This window comes from Cebus imitator, unplaced genomic scaffold (assembly GCF_001604975.1).
Source record: "Cebus imitator isolate Cc_AM_T3 unplaced genomic scaffold, Cebus_imitator-1.0 Scaffold15, whole genome shotgun sequence".
NCBI classification, from domain to species: Eukaryota; Metazoa; Chordata; class Mammalia; order Primates; family Cebidae; genus Cebus; species Cebus imitator.
The window spans coordinates 7,753,616-7,762,291 of NW_016107330.1; the positions used below are offsets into that span (position 1 = coordinate 7,753,616).

The following is an 8,676-nucleotide window of genomic DNA, read 5'->3' on the forward strand; positions in this document are numbered from 1 at the left end:
TAAAGTGAAAATAAAAAGAAGCAATATTGTATTGTTTATTTTGAGACAGGGTCTCACTCTGTCAGCCAGCCTGGAGTCACTGAAGCCTCCGCCTTCTGGTTCCAGTGATTCTCCTACCTCAGCCTCCCAGGAAGCTGGATTTACAGGGGCCCTCCACCATGCCAAGCTAGCTTTTGTATTTTTGATAGAGACAGGGTTTCACCATGTTGCACAGGCTGGTCTCAATCTCCTTAGCTCAAGTTGTCAACCCACCTTAGCCTCCTAAAGTTCTGGGATTACAGGCATGAGCCACCTCACCTGGCCGGAAGCAATGGTAATAGAAGTCACAATAGCATAATAGCAGCTCCATGTATTGAGTACCTACTGTGTGCCTGCACAGGGACAGGCTGTTTTTTTTGAGACAGAGTTTCGCTCTTGTTACCTAGGCTGGAGTGCAATGGCTTGATCCTGGCTCACTGAAACCTCTGCCTCCTGGATTCAAGTAATTCTGCCTCTGCCTCCGGAGTAGCTGGGATTGCAGGCATGTGCCACCACGCCTGGCTATTTTTGTATATTTAGTAGAGACGGGGTTTATCCATGTTGGTCAGGCTGGTCTTGAACTCCTGACCTCAGGTGATCTGCCCACCTCGGCCTCCCAAAGTGCTGGGATTACAGGCATGAGCCACTGTACCCAGCCTAGGGACAGGCCTTATAAGAACCCTGCTAGATCAATCTTCTTATCCCCTATTTATCGCAAGATGGGGCTCAGATTGTGTAAAGGGCCTGCCTGGCATCGCCAGGTTCGTGGCAGAGCCAAGGTTTGCAGACAGCACTCTTTTTTTTTTTTTTTTTTTTTAACTATGGAACGCTTCATGAATTTGCATTTCATTCTTGCTCGGGGGCCATGCCAATCTCTGCATCATTCCAGCTTTAGTATATGTGCTGCTGAAGCGAGCATGGATCCAGGACTCTGAAGCTTACTTTCTTTCTAGTAAACTGTGTGACCCCTTTTTACTCCTCCCCAAAGGCTGACCAAGGTGTCCCAGAGATTAGGCAAGGGACCAGACCAGGTTGTCCATCAGTTGGACCAGTCCGTCTGGACTTCTGTCAGTTATGATCAGGAATCAGCAAAGAATAGGCCAAGTACAGTGGCTCATTCCTGTAATCCAGCGCTTTGGGAGGCTGAGGCAGGAGAATCGCTTGAGGCCCAGAGTTCAAGACCAGCTTGGGCAAAATAGCGAGACCCCCATTTCTGAGAAGAAATCAGCAAAGAACTGTCTGGTTTTGCACCTTCACTCCCCAGATCCTTCCGGTTTTGTGCTATGAATTTTTTTGAGGAATTCCAGTGTAGGCTGAGGTAGACAAGAGGCACAGGGTTTTCTTAGCCCCATCAGACCGATGTCAGCTCCTTACCTCGCACAGCCGTTCATAACAATGGCCTGTGTTACTGAACCGGCACTGTCTACCCACGCTATGCTGAGTGCTTTGTGAGTGTTTTCTCTCTCTTTCTCTTTCTTTCTTTGTCTCTTTCTCTTTCTTTCTTTTCTTTCTTTCTCCTTCTTTCCTTCTTTCCCTCTTTCTTTCTTTCTTTCTTTCTTTCTTTCTTTCTTTCTTTCTTTCTTTCTTTCTTTCTTTCTTTCTCTTTCTTTCTTTCTTTCTCTTTCTTTCTTTCTTTCTTTCTTTCTTTCCTTCTTTCTTTCTTTCTTTCTTTTCTTCCTTTCTTTTTCTTTCTCTCTCTCTCTCTTTCTTTCTCTTTCTCTCTTTCTTTCTTTCTTTCTTGTTTTACTCTTGTTGCCCAGGCTGCAGTGCAATAGTGAAATCTCTGTTCACTGCAACCTTCGCCTCCCAGGCTCCACTGATTCTCCTGCCTCAGCCTCCGAAGTAGCTGGGATTACAGGTGCGCACCACCATGCCCGGCTAATTTTTGTATTTTTAGTAGAGACAGTGTTTTGCCATGCCGGGCAAGCTGGTCTCAAACTCCTGATCTCAGGTGATCCTCCCGACTGGCCTCCCAAACTGCTTGGATTACAGATGTGAGCCACCGCACCCGGCTGAGCATTTTCATATTGAAAGCTCCCCATAACCCTGTTATTATCCCCATTTTACACAAGTGGGAACACATGCATAGAGAGTTATATGTCTTGTCCAAGGTCCTGCAGTTTGTAAGAAGCCAGAACTGGACTTCAGGCAGCGTCACCCCACGCCTTCACCTTTAAGCTTAAACTGTAAAGGGCTCTTACATTCTCGAGCTCTTGAGCTCATCTGATCTCTCCTCCATCTTATCTGTACCCTCCGTCACATGCACACACACACACACGCTCACGTAAGAGATGACCAAAGAAGTTATGATGACTCCAGCTCTACAAACATGGTATCTGAGGCTGAGGGACATGTTCAAGGTCACAGACTGGTCACCTGGTTCAAATCCAGTGTCCTGGCTGGGTGCCATGGCTCATACCTGTAATCCCAGAACTTTGGGAGGCTGAGGCGGGTGGATCACTTGAGGCCAGGAGTTTGAGACTAGCCTGGCCAACATGGTGAAACCCTGTCTCTACTATAAACGCAAAAATTAGCCGGGTGTGGTGGCGGGTGCCTGCAGTCACTACCACCCGTGCCTCCTGGGCTCAAGCCATCATCCGTCTCTCAATCTCCCAATTAGCTGAGACTATAGGCACACACCAACACGCCAGGATAATTTTTGTATATATATATTTTTAATTGAGATGGGATTTCATCATGTTGCCCAGGCTAGACAAGCAATCCTTGCCCCTAGACAAGCCCCTCCTGGCCTCAAGCAGTCTGCCCACCTCAGCCTCCCAAAGTGCTGGGATTACAGACGTTAGCCATTGTGCTCGGCCTAGAACAAACTCTTTTTTTTTGAGGCAGAGTCTTGCTCTGTCACTGAGGCTGGAATACAGTGGCACATCTTGGCTCACTGCAACCTCCGCCTCCCCAGTTCAAGCGATTCTCCTGCCTCAGCCTCCCAAGTAGCTGGGACTACAGGCTCGCACCGCCACGTCAGGGTAGTTTTTCGTATTTTTAGTAGAGATAGGGTTTCACCATGTTGGTCGGGCTGGTCTTGAACTCCTGACCTCAGGTGATCCACCCACCTCAGTCTCCCAAAGTGCTGGGATTATAGGCATGAGTCACAGTGCCTGGCCAGAGAACAAACTCTTGTATGATGCTGATTCACAAATTTGGACCAAGTACAATTGGGACAGCTTGTCTCTGCTTTATAATGTCTGAGGTCTCGGTTGGGAAGACTTAAAATCTGCAATGACTTGACGGCTTGGCACTGGAATCACCTAGAAGCATCTTCACTCATGTGCCTGGGAGCTGATCCTGGCTCTGCCTGGGACTCAGTGGGGCTGTTGACCAGAGCCCCTTCATGTCTGTTCATGTATCTTGGGCTTCCTTATGTCATGGTGACCACAGGGTAGTCGGTCTCTCACTTTTTTTGAGACAGAGTTTCACTCTTGTTGCCCAGGCTGGAGTGCAATGGGGCGATCTTGGCTCTCTGAAACCTTTGCCTCCCAGGTTCAAGTGATTCTGCCTCAGCCTCCCCAGTAGCTGGGATTACTGGCATGTACCACTACACCCAGCTAATTTCATATTTTTTTAGTAGAGATGGGGTTTCTCCATGTTGGTCAAGCTGGTCTCAAACTCCCAACCTCAGATGATCTGCCCGCCTTGGCCTCCCAAAGTGCTGGGATTGTGAGCCACCGCGCCCAGCCGGTAGTAGATCTCTTACATGGCAGCTCCAAAGGTGAGCATCCCAGCTAACAAGGTGGAGATTGTGTGGTCTTTTCTGACTCACCCTCTGAAGTCACGTAGTATCATTTTTGCTGCATTCTGTTGGTTAAAATACAGCCAGGAGCCTGCCCCAATTCAGGCATAGACTCTTTTTTTTTTTTTTTTTTTGATACAGAGTCTTGCTGTTGCCCAGGCTGGCTGGAGTGCAGTGCTGTTATCTCAGCTCACTGCAACCTCTGTCCCCTGGGCTCAAGCCATCCTCCCCTCTCAACCTCCTGAGTAGCTGGAACTACAGGCATGTGCCACTATGCTCAGCTAATTTTTTTGGGGGCAGAGATGGGGTTTTGCCATGTTGCTCAGGCTCCTGGGTTCAAGCAATCCGCCTGCCTTGGCTTCACGAAGTGCTGGGATTACGGCGTGAGCCACCATGCTCAAGCTGTATCTTGTGAGGAACAGAAAGTCAAGGAATTTGGTGGACATGTTTAAAAACTGCTACAGGCTGGGAACAGTGACTCATGCCTGTAATCTCAGCACTTTGGGAGGCCGAGGCGGGTGGATCACAAGGTCAGGAGATCGAGACCATCCTGGCTAACATGGTGAAACCCTGTCTCTACTAAAAATGCAAAAAATTAGCCAGGGCATGGTGGCGGGGGCCTGTAGTCCCAGCTACTCGGGAGGCTGAGGCAGGAGAATCACTTGAACCTGGGAGGTGGAGGTTGCAGTGAGTTGAGATCACGCCACTGCACTCCAGCCTGGGCGACAGAGCAAGACTCCATCTCAAAAAACAAAAAGCAAATAAATACAAAAACTGCTACAGATAGAGGGCATCAATGCCTGACCAGACAGACCTAGGGACATGAGAAACTGGGACTGGGAGTGTGAAGCCTCAATGGGTTCAGGGGCTGGCGCTGGCGCCGACCTCCAGCAAACCATCACTGTTTCTTGGCAGCACTCTGAGAACCTCAGGCATGTGTAGCTGTAGGAGCTTCCTGTCTTCATCTCAGGTGATGTGGCCCTAGAGACCAATGGCGTGGCCCATGCCTTGAGTCCCATAGGTGAGAGGGGGCATTGGTAGCCTCTCTGGACAGAATCCCCTGCACTGCCCAGCAAGGGGCCCTCAAGGCACTCTGGCTGTGTCCACACAGGGTCGGCCCCTCCCCACAAACACAGAGCACACTGTTGATGGCCTTCTCTGATCTTCCCTGGTTGTGTTGGTGGCTGAGGTACACAGCACCCCTGGAGGAGCACGTGGGTTGGGGCCAGTGCTGGCTTTGCAGTGGCGCAGGTTGTGATCACTTTCCTGAACTGAACTTTGGATTTCTTGGATGCAAAGTGAGTAGCAGCATGGATTACATGATCTTCTAGTTCCCAGAATTCCAAAACTCCAAGGAGCACCTGAATTTCTTCACAGGTAGTTTCTTACCCCCAGTCCCAGGCTGACTGCAAGCTCTGTGAGGGCAGATTATGTCTTTTTTTTTTTTTTTTTTTTTGAGACAAAGTCTTACCCTGTTGCCCAGGCTGGAGTGCAGTGGTGTGATCTTTACTCACTGCAACTTCTGCTTCCCGGGTTCAAGCGATTCTGCTGCCTCAGCCTTCTGAGTAGCTGGGATTATAGGTGCATGCCACCATGCCCAGCTAACTTTTGTATTTTTAGTAGAGACGGGGTTTCACTATACTGGGCAGGCTAATCTCGAACTTCTGACCTCAAGTGATCCGCTAGAACCTCCTAAAGTGCTGGGGTTACAGGTGTGAGCCACCACGCCTGACTGGATCATGTCTTTTTGACTCTGGCAAGGCACTGCCCCACTGTAGGCCTCAGCATCCTCATCTGGAAAATGGGTGTGCCAATGGCACCCACCTCAGGAGCTTGTTGGGAGGCAGAGAGGCTTATGAAAACACTTGGCACTAAGCAGGTGGTTAAGGACAGCTTCTTGCCTTCCTGTTTTGCTGTGGGTGCCCCTGAACCCAGGGAAGTGAGTTAATGGGTCACTGGTCCCCAAGGATCTGCTGGGAGTTTGGGGAGAGAATATGGATGGTTGCCTTGTCCATCACAGCTTCTGGGTGCAGTTCCGGGAGCAGCCTCCGGTGACACAGCGAGCAGAGACAGGTCTCTAGAGATGCTCCTGTCTGCACAGAATGGACTGATCTCAGGGCCTCTGCCTTGGGCCTCCTGCTGTGCCCTGGGATGCCATGCTGGGCTGCAGGTGGGCATCGGGGCTGGGTGCACAGGAGGCACTACCCTCTGGGGAAAAGGAACGTGACTGGCGACAGTCACAGGAGCAACAGCAGCAGCCCCTTCTAGGCACAGCAGCTAATGGCAGCAAGCCCCTCATCCTCTGCTCCTCGTGGCCTTTGTTCATGGTGACTCTTCCCCACCCATTTTGGGATTTGAAGGTTGAAGCTGTACCGCCTTTCCGGACGCCTCCCTGCGCCTCCCTGCTCTGCTCCACGTGAGCTCTGAGACACAGCTCATCTCAATGTGGCCCCTGAGTGCCTGTCCTGACCTCTGTTTTTGCTGAGACAGAGTCTTGCTCTGTTGCCCAGGCTGGAGGGTAGTGATGTGATCTCAGCTCACTGCAACCTCTGCCTCCCAGGTTCAAACAATTCTCCTGCCTCTGCCTCCCGAATAGCTGAGCATGGTAGCACGCACCACCGTGCTCGGCTATTTTTTGTATTTTTAGTAGAGACGAGGTTTCACCATGTTGGTTAGGCTGGTCTTGAACTCCTGACCTCAAGTGATTCGCCCGCCTCAGCCTCCCAAAGTGCTGGGATTACAGGCATGAGCCACCACACCCAGCTGACTCCTGCCCTCTTTCTTGCCCGTTTGCCTCCCAGCGCCAAGCCCCATGGCTGCCCATCCACCCCAGCTCACCCCCCATCCTTCTCCTCTCCCCATGCCCTCCTCCCCCCAATCATGGATGGTGCCAGCCTCAATGAGCAATGACTTCCACAGTGGTCCCTGACTTGCTGACACTTGCCTGGAGACTAGGGGTGAGGTCTCATCAGGGCTCTCACTGAGGAGCTTTATTGGCAATAGAAATCATTTAACTTAATTGATTAATTAATTTATTTTCATTATTATTATTTTTTGAGATGGAGTCTTGCTCCATCACTCAGGCTGGAGTGCAGTGATGTGATCTTGGCTCACTGCAACATCCACCTCTAGGGTTCAAGCAATTCTCCTGCCTCAGCCTCCTGAGTAGCTGGGATTACTGGCGTTCGCCACCACACCCAGCTAATTTTTGTAGTGTTAATAGAGACAGGGTTTCCTCATGTTGGCCAGGCTGGCCTCCAACTCCCAACCTCAGGTGGTCCATCTGCCTCTGCCTCCCAAACTGTTGGGATTATAGGTGTGTGCCACGATGCCCGGCCAGAAATCACTTAACTTTAAAAAGTTCCTTCCTCCTCGGCTTCATTTGTGATCCTGAGGCCTAATGACTTCCAAACAGGAAGTCTTCGAGGAAGCTGCATTCAATGTTGAAAGCCTGGAAACTCACTGGCTGCAGAGGGGCAGGGGAGAGGGGAGAGCAAGGCCTCCCCTGAGGCTTGTGGGGCCTCTGGAAGGGACTGATTTTCAGTGAATCACCCTTTAAGTTTCCCAGGATTCAGAGCAGCCTTGCCTTTGGTGCAGTCCAGGTGCCTGACATCAGGGCGGAGCACTGCATGCCTCCAGGGTCGCCGTCCCCAGGCTGTGAGGGCACCTCTTAAGTTGTGCAATGTGGCAGGACTCAGGCTCTGTCACCTCCAACTACCAGCGCTGGCCTGGCCTGCTTGGGTCACCAGCCTCTGCCTACCAACAAGGAGGAGGAAGGGCCCTCCATGGCCCACCTCGCCCTACCTGTGCTATGCACCCATCTGCCTACCTCAGTTTCCCTGGGCTGGGCCCTAGACTCTGCCCATCTCTTGCAGTAGGAGGGGCCCCATAGGGATCTTCCTTCCCCAACCCAGGCAGCTGGAGAGCTCGCTGCACACTGGGGTGCCATCAGCCCCTGACACTGAGGAATGCGGCTACCTGGAAGCTGCTGTCAGGACTGTGACTTGGGACAGACACTGACAGGCTGACATTTGCCCAAACTAGGCCTGAATTAGAAGAAGGAAGAAAAAGTGCTACATCCCAACTCTGCCTCTTTCTCTCTTTGTGATGATTGGACAAGACTCTTTTTTTTTTTTTGAGATGGAGTCTCGCCCTGTCGCCCAGTGTGGTGTGCAATGGCGCCATCTTGGCTCACCCGGGTTCAAATGATTCTCTTTCCTCAGCCTCCCGAGTAGCTGGGATTACAGGTGCCCGCCACCATGGCCAGCTGTGTGTGTGTGTGTGTGTGTGTGTGTGTGTGTGTGTGTTTAGTAGAGACGGGGTTTCATCATGTTGGCCAGGCTGGTCTCGAACTCCTGACCTTGTGATCTGTCCACCTTGACCTCCCAAAGTGCTGGGATTACAGGCATGAGCCACCGTGCCCAGCCTGGACAAGACTCTTAAATCTCTTTGAACCTCAATGTTCTTATCTACAAAATAGGAATAATGGCTGGGTGTACTGGCTCATACCCATAATCCTAGCTCTTTGGGAGGCAAAGGCAGGAGAATCACTTGAACCTGGGAGTTTGAGACCAGCCTGGGCAACATAGTGAGACCCCACCTCTAAAAAAATGGGGATGATAATAAGCCTATTACAAATTGGTGGGGTAGAACCAGGTAAAGGAGGCTCAGTGGTAGGGATGGAGCAGGCACCCAGAAAATGCCCCCTGTCAAATTCTCTCTATTTTTTTGAGACATAATCTCACTCTGTTGCCCAGGCTGGAGTGCAGTGGTGTGATCTCAGCTCGCTGCAACCTCCAGTTCTGGCTTTCAAGTGATTCTCCTGCCTCAGCCTCCCAAGCAGCTGGGATGACAGGTGTGAGCCACTGCACCTGTCCTTAGCTGCTAAATTCTCTTCCCCTCAAAACCCT

The 8,676-nt window shown here is 51.0% G+C and overlaps 1 non-coding gene across 1 annotated transcript; it reads right to left on the reverse strand.

Annotated features, from left to right (window-relative positions):
- Positions 1–833: 833 nt before the first annotated feature.
- On the reverse strand, positions 834–937 carry LOC119468050. Its single transcript, XR_005196676.1, has one exon. It is a non-coding gene; the product is annotated as a U6 spliceosomal RNA (small nuclear RNA).
- Positions 938–8,676: the final 7,739 nt, after the last annotated feature.